The sequence below is a fragment of the Vitis riparia genome, chromosome 9 (genome assembly GCF_004353265.1).
Source record: "Vitis riparia cultivar Riparia Gloire de Montpellier isolate 1030 chromosome 9, EGFV_Vit.rip_1.0, whole genome shotgun sequence".
NCBI lineage: Eukaryota > Viridiplantae > Streptophyta > Magnoliopsida > Vitales > Vitaceae > Vitis > Vitis riparia.
In genome coordinates, this window is record NC_048439.1 from 10,661,056 (window position 1) to 10,678,007 (window position 16,952).

Sequence of the window (16,952 nt, forward strand, 5' to 3'; positions counted from 1 at the left end):
TTCTAGATTCTGGAGCTTCTGATCACTTATCTGGTAATAAGGATCTTTTCTCCTCTATTACTACTACCTCTGCTTTACCTAATGTTACCTTAGCTAATGGTTCTCAAACTGTGGCTAAAGGTATTGGTTTGGCCCTTCCTCTGCCTTCTCTACCTCTCACTTCTGTCCTTTATACTCCTGAATGTCCTTTTAATCTTATTTCCATCAGCAAAATCACTCGTACTCTTAATTGCTCTATTACCTTTTCTGATAAATTTGTGACCTTGTAGGACCGGAGTACGGGGAAGACGATTGGCATAGGACGTGAGTCTCAAGGCCTCTATCACCTCACCTCGGATTCATCTCCTGCAGTTTGCCTTTCCACTGATGCTCCTCTCCTCATTCACAATCGTCTGGGCCACCCTAGTCTCTCCAAGTTCCAGAAGATGGTCCCTCGTTTTTCCACCTTATCGTCGCTTCCGTGTGAGTCATGTCAGCTTGGGAAACATACTCGTGTCTCGTTCCCAAAGCGTTTGAATAATCGGGCAAAGTCTCCTTTTGAGCTTGTCCACACTAATGTTTGGGGTCCTTGTCGGACTGCGTCTACTTTAGGATTTCAGTATTTTGTCACTTTCATTGATGATTATTCTCGATGTACTTGGTTATTTTTAATGAAAAATCGAGCTGAGTTATTCTCTATTTTCCAGAAATTTTATGCTGAAATCCAAACCCAGTTCAATATTTCTATTCGTGTGTTACGCAGTGACAATGCCAGAGAATATTTTTCAGCCCCATTTACTTCATTTATGTCTCATCATGGGATTCTTCATCAGTCTTCTTGTGCTCATACTCCTCAACAAAATGGGGTAGCTGAACGCAAGAATCGACATCTTGTTGAGACAACTCGTACTCTCCTCCTCCATAGCAATGTTCCTTTTCGTTTTTGGGGGACGCTGTTCTTACCGCTTGTTATTTGATTAATCGTATGCCCTCCTCTGTCTTACATGATCAGATTCCTCACTCCCTTCTCTTCCCTGACCAACCACTTTATTTCCTTCCTCCTCGTGTCTTTGGTTGTACTTGCTTTGTTCATATTCTCACTCCTGGACAGGACAAGCTTTCCGCCAAAGCCATGAAGTGTCTCTTCTTGGGATACTCCAGACTTCAGAAGGGTTATCGTTGTTATTCCCTTGAGACTCATCGATACTTTATCTCCGCTGATGTCACCTTCTTTGAGGACTCACCATTCTTTTCCACCACTTCTAAGTCTCTTCCTGTTTCTGAAGTCTTGTCTATTCCCATTGTCTCCCCACCTGATGCTATGCCTCCTCGACCACTTCAGGTTTATCATCGTCGCCCTCGTGTCGTTGCTCCTCTCCTTTTTGCTGAGGCACCTGCTGACTCACTTCCTATCCCTTCGGCTTCACCTACCCCGGCTCTGCCTTCTCCTAATGACTTACCCATTGCTGTTCGGAAAGGTACTCGCTCTACTCGTAATCCTCATCCTATTTACAATTTTTTGAGTTATCATCGATTATCTTCACCCTATTCTGCTTTTGTTTCTACTATATCCTCTGTTTCTCTTCCAAAGAGCACCCATGAAGCTTTTTCCCATCCAGGCTGGCGACAGGCAATGGTGGATGAAATGGCTACTCTGCACTCTAATGGCACTTGGGATCTTGTTGTTTTACCCTCGGGTAAATCTACCGTTGGCTGTCGTTGGGTCTACGCAGTTAAGGTTGGTCCTGATGGTCAGGTTGATCGCCTTAAGGCCCGCTTAGTTGCTAAAGGCTATACTCAGGTTTATGGTTCTGATTATGGTGACACATTCTCTCCGGTTGCCAAGATTGCTTCTGTCCGTCTGCTTCTCTCCATGGCTGCCATGTGTTCTTGGCCTCTTTATCAATTGGATATTAAAAATGCCTTCCTTCATGGTGATCTTGCCGAGGAAGTTTATATGGAGCAACCTCCTGGTTTTGTTGCTCAGGGGGAGTCTGGTTTAGTATGCAGGTTACGCCGTTCTCTATATGGCTTGAAACAATCTCCTCGAGCATGGTTTAGCCGTTTTAGTTCTGTTGTTCAAGAGTTTGGCATGCTTCGCAGTACAGCAGACCATTCAGTTTTCTATCATCATAACTCTTTGGGGCAGTGTATTTATCTGGTTGTTTATGTGGACGACATCGTCATTACAGGCAGTGATCAGGATGGTATTTAGAAACTAAAGCAACACCTTTTTACCCACTTTCAGACCAAAGACTTGGGGAAACTCAAGTATTTCTTGGGAATTGAGATAGCTCAATCCAGTTCTGCTGTGGTCCTTTCCCAAAGGAAGTATGCTTTAGACATCCTGGAAGAAACTGGTATGTTAGACTGTAAACCGGTAGACACACCTATGGATCCGAATGTCAAACTTGTACCAGGACAGGGGGAGCCTTTAGGAGACCCCGGGAGATATCGACGGCTCGTAGGTAAATTGAACTATCTCACCATTACTCGTCCAGACATTTCTTTTCCTGTGAGTGTTGTTAGTCAATTCCTACAGTCACCATGTGATAGCCATTGGGATGTTGTAATCCGCATTCTTCGATATATCAAAAGTACACCAGGCCAAAGTGTGTTGTACGAGAACAGAGGTCATACTCAGGTTGTTGGTTACACAGATGCAGATTGGGCTGGCTCACCCACAGATAGACGTTCCACTTCAGGGTACTGTGTTTTATTGGAGGTAATCTAATATCTTGGAAGAGTAAGAAACAAGATGTAGTGGCCAGATCTAGCGCTGAAGCCGAATATCGAGCTATGGCTTTGGCAACATGTGAACTCATATGGTTGAGACATCTTCTTCGAGAGTTGAGATTTGGAAAGGATGAACAGATGAAACTCATATGTGATAACCAGGCTGCATTACATATTGCATCCAATCCAGTCTTTCATGAAAGGACCAAACATATTGAAGTTGACTGTCATTTCATTAGAGAGAAGATCGCATCAGGATGTGTTGCTACAAGTTTTGTTAATTCAAATGATCAACTAGCTGATATCTTCACTAAATCTCTCAGAGGTCCTAGGATTAAATATATTTGTAACAAGCTTGGTGCATATGGCGTATATGCTCCAGCTTGAGGGGGAGTGTTGAATATAATGTATTTATAGTGTATAACCTTTCCTTGTTAATATAGGATACATGTATGGTAGTTAGGACTCCTAGCCTTGTATATATATATATTTCTCAATTGTAAGTAGATCATTACATTAATGAGAATTAAGGTCTTTCTTCTTTCTCTCTCTCTCAACAAGTTAATTCTTAAACTTCACATAGTCCTTCATGTGCCCATTTTCTTTTGCAAAAGGAACAATAACCTTATTAACTTTCTTCCACTTTGTCACTTTCTTTTTCTTTCCTCCAGATCACCTTTGGATTTTTTGTCACTTACCTCATCATGAGTTGCCTGATAAGCAATCTCTAACTTCTCATGCTTTAGTCTCCCTTACTCTAGAATACACAGTTAGAAGTTCATTGAATGTTCATCTCTCATTATGTGTGTTATATGAGATAGTAAAAGAACCATATTCCTTAGGAAGAGAGTTTAATATATACATCAAATGGACAAGAATGACTTAGAATTCCCTATCTCCAACAACTTCAATTGAGAAACAATGTCCCTCATCTCTATAATGTGTTCACACACATTCGAAGAATTGTTATGCTATTTGCATTGCTTGAAAGTTTATTCATAAGGGTACATGCCCTTGCTTCAAAAAAACTTACAAATTGTTCTTCCACAACCTTTATAAAGTCCTTTGCCTTATTAGATTCAAGGATTGAACCCCTAATGCTTTCGTTGATGTATATAATTCTTCATGAACATCATAGGTGATTAGATCACTCCTATGATTGAAAGGTAGATCTTTCACTTAGCATACTTATAATTCCTTGGGGATAGGTGGTTCATCCTCATGAAGCACCAAGTCAAGGTCCATACACCCTAAAATTAGGAGAATTTTATCATTCCAATAAAAAAAAATGATAACCACATAAGATTGGACCCACAAGAATTAGTGAAAATACCACTGTTTTGAAAACTAGACCGGACCGGTTGGTCCAACCGGTTCAACCGTCGATCGGTCGCATTTTCGATCCGGTTTACTCTATTAAACCAATTGAGCATTGGACCAGTCACAAACCGTTTAAACCAACGATCGGACCGGTGAACCGATGGAACTAGGTGGTTCTAAACGAATCGAATGGTTTAAGTTGCCTCCTCTTTTTGTAAGCATGGAAGGCTCCACTGTATATAAATTTTTGGCTAAAGCCCATCACTAGGCCTTGTTTTATTATGACAAAGCCCACACCCACCCCAGCCATTTTTTGCTGAGTCTTGAGCCCACAAGCCGTGATGATGCCTGTACCCTCAATGAGGATAGTTTTTATAGGTGTCCTTTGTGTCCTTATTCCTCTCAGAATCCGATGTGGGATTGCTAACAGGTTGAGTAACCAACCTAGGACACCAATCGGCTACACACCTTTTGTTATCTAATATACCAAACAAAACAATATATATTGGATTTTAATTTTTTTTTTTATAATATTAGATAAAAATAATATAATATTTTTAAAAATTATAAAATTAGTTTAAATTAAATAATTTATTTTCTTTCATTTTTAATATATTCACATTTAAATATTATACATATTTCATTTAATAAAATTTAAAATATTCGTATGATTTAATTTGATAATTCAAATATATAAAATAATATTATTAAATTTTAATTTATTCATATATATTTTAAATTTTTTATAATTATTTTTAATTTTAATAATATATAAATTACGTATTTATGACGTCACCAGTTCGACCGTGGTTCAACCATCGGTCCAACCAATGAATCGGTAACTTTTCAGGTTCGATGACCAGTCCGATTCTAAAATCATTGAAAAATACTATAAACCATCACATACAAAAAATATAAACATCAATGCTATAAAATTAATCCTTAATATTGAATCAATCAATTTTACATTCAATTTGTAACTTCAAACCTTCTAGTGGGTAGAGGTTGTAAACATAAAAATAATTTACCATCTTGTCTCAATTAAACTTCCAAAACAATACTTCCCGGTGGGGCTAAGTAATTATCCTAATAAATTAATTGCAATTATTAGGTGTCATATCTATCACTAAATCAATTCTAAAGATGATATCATACTTGATCAAACACCATCGCATCTTAAGATTCTAATTTTTATCATGACAGTTTGGACAAGACTGCAATATAATTCCAAGTCCAAACCGAATCATGAATTTAAAATACAAGGACTTGAAACATTTCATTATGAGTATTGTGAATATTCCCAATTTTAGACACGTCATGTTTGTTATTGTGAATATTCCCATGAGATATTCCCAACACACATCATGAGATATTGCTACAGGAGATTAAACCAATTTTAGGCATATATTTCAGTGATTTAAAAATCAAATGCTCGAAACGTGCATGCCAAACAAACAAAGATAATTCTATTATCAATGACTTTGAGAATTCCACTAGAAGAATAGCTACGTCTTTCTAGAAAATATTTCATTCTTCGACATAATTAAGTTGTTACTCTAGTCAACCTTAAAACCTTTCTTACATGGCAAATTTTCAGGGACAGGATTTTCCCCAATTTTTGGCACATGAAGTAAGCTCAATAATTTTTTTTTTCTTTTTTTCTTTTTCGTTCCTTAAACTTGGCAGAGAAATATATAATTATGTCTGATTTGTAAAAAAAAAAAAAAAAAAAAAAAAAAAGAAGGAAAAATATGAGAGAAAGAAAATAGAAAAAAAAGTAAAGAAAAATTAAAAAGAGATTTATAATTAATAAATTATTTTACATTTTAATTCAAACTTATTTCATTTATTTTAATTTTTAAATCTAAAAATTAAATAATTTAAAAATACATAAGTTTTTAGTTATTTTTAATTATATCTAATATTCTTTTGTATTTTTCATAGTATAATCAAATATAATATAAAATAAAAATTTTATTTTTTTAAATACATTTTGAAAACCAAACATAAACATAATTTTGGATTAAAACCTTTTGGACAATTTATTGCTCCATATTCTTATATTAACTACATTTCTAAATAATAATGTTTGATTCTCCACGATTTTTAATAGAAGAATCGAGTTACTATGCGAATTGGAATTTTTTTTTAGCTCTACTTCAAAAAGGTTTTTATTAAAGATAATGAAAATTTTGATATTTTTAAAATTTTTAATTAAATTAATATACACTTTTTGCATGAAAAAAACCTATTTCCCAATCTTATACAAAACTACGATCAAATCATATTTTAAAGTGTGAGAGCCATCATTAAAATTTTATTTAATTATCCTAAAGAAGACTTTAATTAATACTCATTGCATGAAAAACATCTTATTTTTAAAAAATTTAATTAAATTAATATACACTTTTTACATGAAAAACACTTATTTCCCATTCTTATACAAAACGATGAAATCATATTTTAAAGTGTGAGAGCCATCATTAAAATTTTATTTAATTATCCTAAAGAATACTTTAATTAATACTTATGACGTGCACAATGACCCTAGAATCAAGTCACAAATTAGAAGATTTCTTTGTTGTTGCCATGCTTCATTGCATAGCGATTAATTCTTTGAAAATTCCCTTGAAGGTTATATATATAAGAAAGTTCAATTCTTTTTTCGAGATCGTTCTAACTTGTTCGCAATTTAGCAATGATCGCCCCCTCCTTGAAATAATTCAAGAAGAATAATTTTAAGTCCCAAACTTTGACACCGAAACTTGCATTTAGTCAACATTTATTAAAAATTAAAAATTCTTAAAATTTTGGAATTTGTTGGCATTTGAAAGTTTTTGACAATGTTTTCGAAAACCATTCTCAAAAAACTAATTTTTTTTTAGATATTAAAACCAAATCTTTAATTTTTTTTTTAAAAAGTCCATAATTTAGAATATCTTTAATTTATTTTTTGTGTTTTCAAATATTTTTTAAAAATAATTTTTATTTATAACAAAAAAAAATAATTTTTATTTATAACAAAAAAAAATATTTTTAAAAATAATTCAAAAGAGGTAATTTTTTGTTTTCTACTAGCTAGAATTCCAAAGCTTTATAGGTTTCACATGGAGATTTCACATGTGGAAGCTTTCTCAATTTTCTAAAGAAGGTTCTAAGCGTCTGCGGTTTGGGATTCAAAACATAAGAAACTTTCAACATATTAAGTAGAAACGAAATCTGGAAACTTCTAGAATATAACAAAACCAAGGGAAATCTGCTGTTAGCTATACTAAAGAATTTCCTTAAACATTTTCAAAATTATTTATGATTTTGACTATATAGGAAAATAAAGAATGGGGAGGATTATAAATTTTGAATTTTGAAATATTCATCTATTTATTAAATTACAAACAGTGCATAACAAATGACATTACAATTACAATCCATTCAACATAAGATATTTACATTAGTGGCAATTTATTTTTATATGTTAAAAAAGTATAGAATGATGAAGGATAAATGAATATTTTTTAGATATTTTTTTAAAAATTCTTGAGCTTAAAGACTCAAGTGATTTCAGACTTCAGTTTTTGTATTTTTTTTTATTATTTAAGGAAAATTGGTATAAGGTGAAATAGAATACACAAATATTTGAAAAAATAAAATTAAGGTAGTGTTTGCTTTTTAGTTGAATAAAAAAAGTCAAAATATTTTGTTTTTTTATTAAGTTACAAGTAACCGTATTGATATCAATTAATATAACCAAATTGAATTATTAATAACAAATTCATTTTAATTATGTTGGTTAATATCAATAAATTGCTTTTCACTGAATAGAAAAAGTTAAATATTTAAATTTTTTTTGTTTAATCCAAAAACAAATACCACTGAAACTTTTTTGCTTTTTTATTCTTAAAAGATTAAAATACATTTTATTTTATGAAAAGAGACTTAAATTTTTTTTTAAAAAAAAAACCAACGACTAAAATATCCTTATTTAAATATTTCTATAAATTGAAAAAAAAAAACTAGTACGGTACATGTGGAAAATCATACATGTACATCCTTTTCTAGATGGACTTCTTTTCTCTTTTGTTTCTTTTTCTTCTTTTAATTAAACTTATCTTAAGTTATTGAGATAATAAATCATATTTTTAATTTGTTTGGGTCCAATAAGGTAATCAAAATTATAGTATGACCAATATTTTCTAAAAAAATAGCATTAATTTCTTTTTACTATTTTAACAGTTAGAAAATTCCTTATTATTAAGCTTCAATTTAGCTCTTTAATCTTCCCCAGTATCTTTGAATAAGCAAATTTTTGCTTTCCCAATTTCATTTTATTATTACATTTTGAGCATTTTTACGAGTTTAAAATGGTTATGTAAAGACAAGTTAATTAAAACTTGATGTAATTACCCAAACGTGGGTGAATTGAGTGTCAGTTACTTTTTCGAACTTTGATAAAAATCAATTAAAAAAAATATAATGCAATATATAAATATAAAGAGAATAGAGAGAGGAATTTGCAAACTCAATTTATAGTGGCCTAGCAATTCGGCTATGTCCACTCTTTTCAAGCTCTTATTCGAATGAGGGTTCCACTATCTCCAAAAACTTTAATATAAGCCTTCAATAATTACAATCTCAAATCAACCTAAAATCTACCTCAGTAACTATCACAAGTTTAGAATGAAAAGTGAAGAGAAATTCCAATCCTAGAGAAGCAAATTTTGGCTCACAATATAAGGAAATAATGATTTATTTGATTGTATACAAAGATATTTGCAAATATAAGAGTAAATGCACTAAAAAGCTTTGAATGAAATCTTTGGTTAGTAAGCAATTCAATTTCAAACTCTCTTATTCAGATGCATTTGGAAGTTTAAATATACAAAATAGTAGCTTGAGGACCTTGGAACCCAAGTTAATATCGGGGATTTGAAGAATTAGTTGAGCAATCAATTCGATCAATCTTTGGTCGGTTGAGCATTTAATTTGACTGATCCTCAATCAATTGAGCAACCAATTCGATTGATCGATCCTCCATCAATTGAGCAACTAGATCGACTGGTCCTCAATCGGTCGATGCTTCACCTTAACCATTTAAAACAACTCATTAGATCACAAAATGCATTTTGATCGATCAATCCAAATAGGTTTAACATGTTTCTCACAATCTTGATCGTTTGAAGTAAAAAAAAAAAAAAAAAAAATTACTTTTAAGATCAAATAGAGGTTGAGAACATAATGGAAGACTTCTAGATAAGCTTATAAACCCTTCAAGTTTTGAAAGAATTCAAATTAGAGTTTATTTAAAAATAAGAAATCGTCATATTTTACAAAATTATATTCAATCAAAAAGCATATAAACATGATTTTGAAGCCGGCAAGTGCATGAATGGTTTTAAATGAGTCAATGGCACCAACATGAACAATTAGTTCCCAAATTTTCAAAGGTTTTCAATTTTGTCAAGTCTTCATTAATTATGATCGAACATTGAATTGACTTAAATTAGCCATATTCATTGAAACTTGGAATGATAAACTTGATTACATCATTAATAACTTTAATATTATTTTGCCATCATTAAAACCCAATTAAAGGAAACCTTGAGCCAATAGTTAATTTTATGGACACTAGAGTTAACAATAATGGAAATTCTTAAGCTTGGTAAGTTCTATTACTTTATTTTAAATTGTCAAGCTCAATATTTTATTTTATTTCCGTAAGGATATAGAAATCATTATTAACAAATTTTATTGACTTCCGACTTCAAACATTGTTTGATCTCCTTGAGTTGATTAATCAAAGATGTTTTTTTCCTCATTTTATAATTTTTTATCTTGAATTTTTCATTACATATAGAACTTTTTACTTGTATGATTTGAGATATGTTTTATCAAGCAGATGTTTTTGTCAATTTTGCACGTGAATATGGGTGGAAATGCATGTGAATTTGCCTTCTCTTTCTTGTGGAAAGCAATATATATTTATGTATATATTACCATGAGCGACCATCATATGAACAAATAAACGTATTTCTAAGCTTAATCCGCGAAAACAATGAGGGATTAGTTCAAGGAGTACTTAAAAAAAGGTGCTAATGGCACTGAGACTCCTGTGGGTAATGATAAACTTAAAAAATCAAGCTCATTGGGTAATGATTAGTTCAAGTGTATTCTTTAATTATTTAGTTTATTTCCCACATCTTTTATAAAGAAACCAAACTTGGGGTCTTATCTTTTTCTTTTCTGCTAATTTTAGTGAAAATTTTCACCAATCAAACATACCCTAAGAATTAATTTTTGACTTTTTTTTTTTTTTTAATTTTCTTAGTAACCAAACCACATATATGAGTTGCTTATGCAGGCCACTCCTCTCTTTTTTTGGGGGAGCTTAAAGGTTTTATAATGAAGTTATAATGTGGGATTAGATCATAAATAATACAAATAGAAACATTAATAATGGGAGTAAAATTAGAAGTTCTAGTTTGTGTCTAACATGAAACCTTCTTAAGCAAAACACCAAGGTGGTGTTTGTTTTTTTACTTAATTCTAAATAGAACCTTAAAGCTTAATAGTGTTAAATATTAGATTGTTTGTTTTTATAATATTTTATTTCCATTAAGTATTAAAAGATAAAGAAAAGTCAATATGTTATTTTTTTTTATTTAAAAAAAACTACATATTTTGGTTTTTTCTATTTAGTAAAAAGTTTATAATAAGTTATGAAAAAAATAGAAAAACAAATAATCTAAATTCTAAAAATAAATTATTTTAAATAAAAAGCCAAAAAAACAAACACCACTTAATTCTCCTGTTAAGACCTCATTCTATCTTCATTAAATATAAAATAATCTTTTAAGCCAAATCAAGTAGAGCTTAAATATGGAGTACAAAAGCCAAATCAAATATTAAGAAGTTTGGCCCAATTAAAAAATCAACTTTCAAATAAAGCCTGGAAAAAGTTATGAAATAAGTGATTTTGATATTATAGAATTTTAATTAAGTATAGAATAATTTTTTAAATTAATCAAAAGCGTTTTCATAAGAAACAATACTGTAACTTTTAAAACTCCTCTTTTTAGCTAAGCTTTTTATTGGGCTTTAAAAAATCAATTCAAATAATGCCTCATAAACGGTGTCAAATTGAAATTGGGTTTGTGTTTACATATGGGCCAAAAATTAATTTGGCTCAGCAAAACATAATGAAAATGGAACATAGGCTGAAAAGTAAGCCCAGGGAATGAGCCCAACAAAGGCAAATTAAAAATATAAAAATTAAAAAACTTTCCGTTGCCGGGACTTGAACCCGGGTCTCTCGGGTGAGAGCCGAGTATCCTAACCAACTAGACTACAACGGATTGTGCATAGATTGTTAGGATATAGTCTATATAATGTAATCTACTGACCTTTATTTTCAACAAATAATGAAATACGATACCAAAAAACTCCAAAAATACAAGCATATTTCCCGGTTCTACGTGCCATCAATACACGAACTAAAAGTCTCATTTTGTTAATTTATTATCAATTTGTTTATAATTTACCTCTCCGTTTCATATCATTGTGAGAATTTATGTAAAAGCAAATCAAATTAAAATGTCGGATTATTGAATTTGTAATAAGCAAAATAAATATCAATTTTACACATTCAATACAACAACAAATTCATTCAAAATTTAGGCATCTTTTTTAACCAGAAAATAATAAAAAAGGTAGATGATTAAACTTGATTTTAAAAAATAATCCATGAACGTACCCATACATAAAATACTAAGAAATAATATAAATTAGGGTTATGGAGACTTGTGTTGGGGAGGACATTTATGAATGATGAGCGTTGTTTATGAACGAAAAAATGAGTGAGGGGAAGTAGGATTTGATTTCTTACTTCAGTGATGATGGTTATGGACCTGCAAATTCAAAGACAAACACTCGGCTAGCGTCACCTTCTTTCTTCTCTTCATTGTCTTTCTAACCCCTTCATTTTATTTTTTATTTTTTTAAGAAGAAAAGAAAAAAATGTAATTTTAAGATAGAATTTTTTTAAAAATAAATTGAAAAACACATAAGACAAACTTTTTATTAGAAATAATTATTACAAATTTTTCTTAAAAAGTAAAGTGATTTTATTAAAATAAATTTTAACTATTTTCACTTGATTTTTGTACTATTTTAAGAAAAAAAAAACACTAAAAATAAGGTGATTTTAAAACAAATTTCATTTTCTTTTATTAGACATCTTACTTTGGAACATAGAGAATAAGGATGTATTTCATATATGAGTTTTTATAAAAAAAAATTATTTAAAATTTCATTTCATTTATATTTCTTCCAATGTTGGCTTACTATAGGTGGGATAAGGCAAGGAGAGATGACAATGGGTTTGTTGACCCCAAATTTTTGGCCCAATTTTCTCATACCCACTTTCTATCCCCATTTACAACCCACTCACCTTCTATTTTCTTTTATTTTCTCCCATTTTTTTTCTTTCTCTGACTCATCCCTTGTACCCATTACTTCCCACCCATGACATATCCTCCCTCAAAAACCTAAACCCTTGGCTCATCTCTCTCTCTCTCTGCTCATTGCTCTATCAACGTGCAAGAAAAAGCCTTTCTCTGAGCACCATTGTTATATCTTCCACCCCATACTCATCCCTTTATTTCTTTTACTTAAATCATGACAATTCTAGTCTACATGAGATCGAATTGCAGGCAAAGAAGAAAAGAAAGACAAAAAAAAAAATAGAAACAGAGAGAATAGAAACAAGGAATATTCTAGAATTCCAACACATAGAAAATGAGTATGGGACTAGAAATTTATATATTGTAGCAAAGGAGTATCACAATAGAGAAAATCTAAAAAAACAATACACATGGCAAGGCCTAAGACAAAGGAATATTTCCTACAGCTAAGTAGATGCAGACAAAGTTTAATAGACTTTGAAAACAAGGTGCAGACAGTGGCTTGGTCAGGACATCTGCGAGTTGCTCTTCAGATGGTGTAAATTTGACCAATAAGGATTTATGAAGCACATGATCTCGAATGAAATGATAATCTATTTCAATATGTTTTGTACAAGCATGAAAAATGAGATGAGCAGTAAAATGGGTGGTTGGGGGAGTAAAGAAAAGAATGTGCAGTTCGATGAGGAATGTTTCATTCCAAATAAGTTTTAAAGTTGTTTTAGCAAGACCTCTGTATTTGGACTCCACACTTGATCGAGAAAAAACCTTTTGTTTGGTACAGGACCGGGAAACCAAATTGGGGCCAAGGAAACAATAATGGCCACTTGTACTTTTCTAATCATCTAGGCAGTCGACCCAATCAACATTAGTATAACAAGTGAGTGAGAGATTAGTGGATGGTTGAAGAGAAGTGCCATGGGAAATGGTACTCTTGAGATAGTGGAGAATCCTTTTAATAGCTTGCCAATGAGTTGTGGTTGAAAAGTACATGAATTGGCAAACTTTGTTGATAAAAAAACTGATGTCAGGTTGGGTGATGGTACAATACTATAGAGCTCCCACAATGCTTGTGTACAAAGATGGATCTGAAAGAGGCTCACCATCACACAAGGATAAGGAAGATGAGGTGCTCATAGGAGAATAGAAGCGTGATTATAGTCAAACATTTAAGCCCGATGAAGAAAAATAGTAATGTACTTGTGTTAACATAGATGTAGGGAATATGGAGTACGATTAACTTGAATGCCCAGAAAAATAAGAAAGAGACCCCAAATCCTTGAGAGCAAATTGATTATGGAGTTGGTTAATAAAGGAGTTCACCAAGATAGAGTGACTACCTGTGATAATAATATCATCCACATAAATTTACAAAATAAGAATGGAGGAGCCCTGGTTGGAGAATAACATTGAAGTATCAAATTTGGAACCCTGGAAACCACAATGTAGTAGATAAGTATTGAGCTTTGTATACCAGGCACAAGGATTTTGTTTAAGACAATATAAAGCCTTATTCAACTTGCAAACATAGTTCGGAGTAGAAGTACTAAGAAAACCAACAACAGTTTCTGATATGTCACCCTTTAAGAATGTATTATGGACATCCAATTGTTTGATAGGCCACTAAAGAGAAATAGTTAAACTTAAAGCAATTCATATAGTAGTGGGCTTAACAACTGAGCTAAAGGTTTCAAAATAATCCAAGCCAAGTGTTTGTTGAAAACCTTTAGTAATTAACCGGGCTTTATATCTTTCAAGGGAGCCATCCGATTTGAGCTTGACCTTGAAAACCCACTTGTAGCCAATGACTATGTGACCAGGTAATAGAGGCATTAATGTCCAAGTATCATTTTTAATAAGAGCCTCATATTTTGCAATCGTAGCATTTTGCTAGTGAGTATGTTTGACTGCTTGGTGAAAAGATACAGACTCAAAAAGGGCAAGTTCAACAAGGGAATCAAATGCTATCACAAGAGTTTTTTGTTTATAAAACCCAACCTTTGATCTAGTCACCATGGAATGAGTGTTGGTGAGAGATGGGGGGCGATGGAGAATAGATTCCGGTAAGTCAGTAGGTACAACAAATGGAATTGGACATATTGAAGTAGTGGGATGAGTGTCTTGTGAGAAATGGAGAGAGAGAGATATGAGAGGAGAAGAATGAGAGGGAAGAGAAGAATGAAGGGGAGAAGACAATGGGAAGACAGATGGAAAGGAAAAAGAGGGGGAAAGAAGAGAAACAAAGGAAAAAAAAGAAGGTGAGACAAAAATGGGATGTGGAGTGGCTAAAGAAGGAAAGAAAAAAGAAATAGGGAGATTAGGAGTGAACGTAGATGGAGTAGGAGAGGAAGAAGGAAAGAGAGAAAAAGAGAAAGGAAAAGAGAACTCATTGAAAACCACATGGCGGGAGACATAAATCTAACATGTTTGTCTATTTAAGCACAAATAACCTTTATAGTGAGGACTAAAACCAAGGAGGACACATTTAGTGGAGCAAAACTAAAGTTTATGCTGATTCAAAGGTCTTAAAAATGGAAAACAAGAGCAACCAAACACCTGAAATGAAGAATAAGAAGGAGATTTATCATAAAGCAAGTCAAAAAGGGTTTTATTATTCAATATAGTAGTAGGTAACCTATTAATTAAGTACACAACATATTGGAATGCATATGGCCAATAAGAAATTGGAACAGAAGAATGAGCCAACATGGAAACCAACTTCAACAACGTGGCGATTTTTGCACTCAACTCGCCCATTTTGTTGGGGAGTATAAGGACAAGGATGACGACGATGAATACCAAGATTTTCTAGAAAAAAACTTAAGTGGACAAAATTCACCACCCCAATCAGTTTGCAAGGTCTTAATAGTTATGTTAAATTGGATTTCAATGAGATTTTTGAATTTTAGAAAGTAGGAGAAAACTGCATCTTTGTTTTTTTTTAACAAATAAAACCAAATAAAGCGAGAGTAATCATCGATAAAAAGAAGGAAGTAATGAGCACCAGTGACATATTGGATAGGAAAAGGACCCCAAAGATCAGAATGAACCAAATAAAAAGGTTTCATTACTTTAGATTTTGAAAGTACAAAGGGTAATCTATGACCCTTAGCCAATTGACAAGAGGAACAAAAATCAAAAGATTTAGAATTTCAAATTACAACTCCTCATAACTTGAGTAACTACATTAGAAGCAGGGTGTCATAGTCTATGGTGCCACAGTATGGTATTATTGTGTTGAGTGATGAAGGCTTAAGCATGGTTGAAGGATAGTTGAGTAACAAGGACTGAAGGTGAAGCTAATGAAGAAGAGGCATCAAGGGATGACAAAGGAGTGATTGATGATGAAACTTTGTAGAGTCCATTTTCAAGTATTCCTTGAAGAAGTACCCTCCTCGAAGCTTGATCCTTCACAAGAAAATGAGAGCAATGGAATTCAACAAAAGCTTGATTATCAAAAGAAAGCTTAGTGACCCTAATGAGTTGTTCTAAGATTTGAGGAGTGTGCAAGACATGTTTTAAATGAATGAATTTATAGGACTAGAAATCATAGCATTACCAATATGTGAAATTCCAATTGACTTACTATTGCCTATTATATCTTGCTCCTCACCAGTAAACACGCATAGATTTGTCAGGTTGCCAAACTCTAGTGTAAAGCAATGTGTTACTTCAGAATCCATATACCAAGAATTATCACAACTATTAGAGGGCATAGTAGCAGATGTTGAAGTGGTGAACATTGTAGTTATAAAATTTGGAAGTTGAGGTTTGGGTTGAGAATTTGGAAACTGTGGTTGGTAGTTTAAGTTAGCTCGATGATAGGAATTAAAAGCTATGTGACCAAACTTCCCACAAATTTGACATTGTGGCTTTGGTCCAAAATTTCCAGTTGTTTGTTTCTGAAACCATTTTGGAAGATGATTGTGGTTGTCCTTGAGGTTTTCTAAGGATGCTAGGTTGGGAATTTGGATGAAAGGTCTGATAAGGATTAATAGGCTTGTTTGGGAAAGATGAATATGAACTTTGTGGGTATTTAGAAAAATTTGATTTCTGATTTTTCTGAAATTTGTTTTGGCTAGGATAAGCAATGAGATTAACCTGGGGAAAATGAAGTTGTTGTGCAATATTCCTTTGTTCCAACCGATATTCATAGGTGTAAAGGAGACTATGAACCTTTTCTAAAGGAGGCTTGTCAGATCTGTTATAGATGGAGGTCACAAATCCATCATATTCCTCAGTCAATCCATTCAGAGTATACATCACTTTATCTCTATAAGATAATGGCTCACCCATAACAGAATACTTATAAAAGACTTTCTTAATACAAGCAAGATACTTAGAAATGGTAATACTTTCCTTTTTAATCTTCTGAAGTTGAGAGTTCAACCCCAACACAATAGCAATCGAAGGAGAATGATAGACTCTGTTAAGAGCTCCCTATATTTCCTGAGCAGTCTT

General features: G+C 32.5%; 1 non-coding gene across 1 annotated transcript; it reads right to left on the minus strand.

The window, feature by feature from the left end:
* Positions 1 to 11,311: 11,311 nt before the first annotated feature.
* TRNAE-CUC lies at positions 11,312 to 11,384 on the minus strand. The gene has a single exon. It is a non-coding gene; the product is annotated as a tRNA-Glu (tRNA).
* Between the last annotated feature and the right edge of the window lie 5,568 nt (positions 11,385 to 16,952).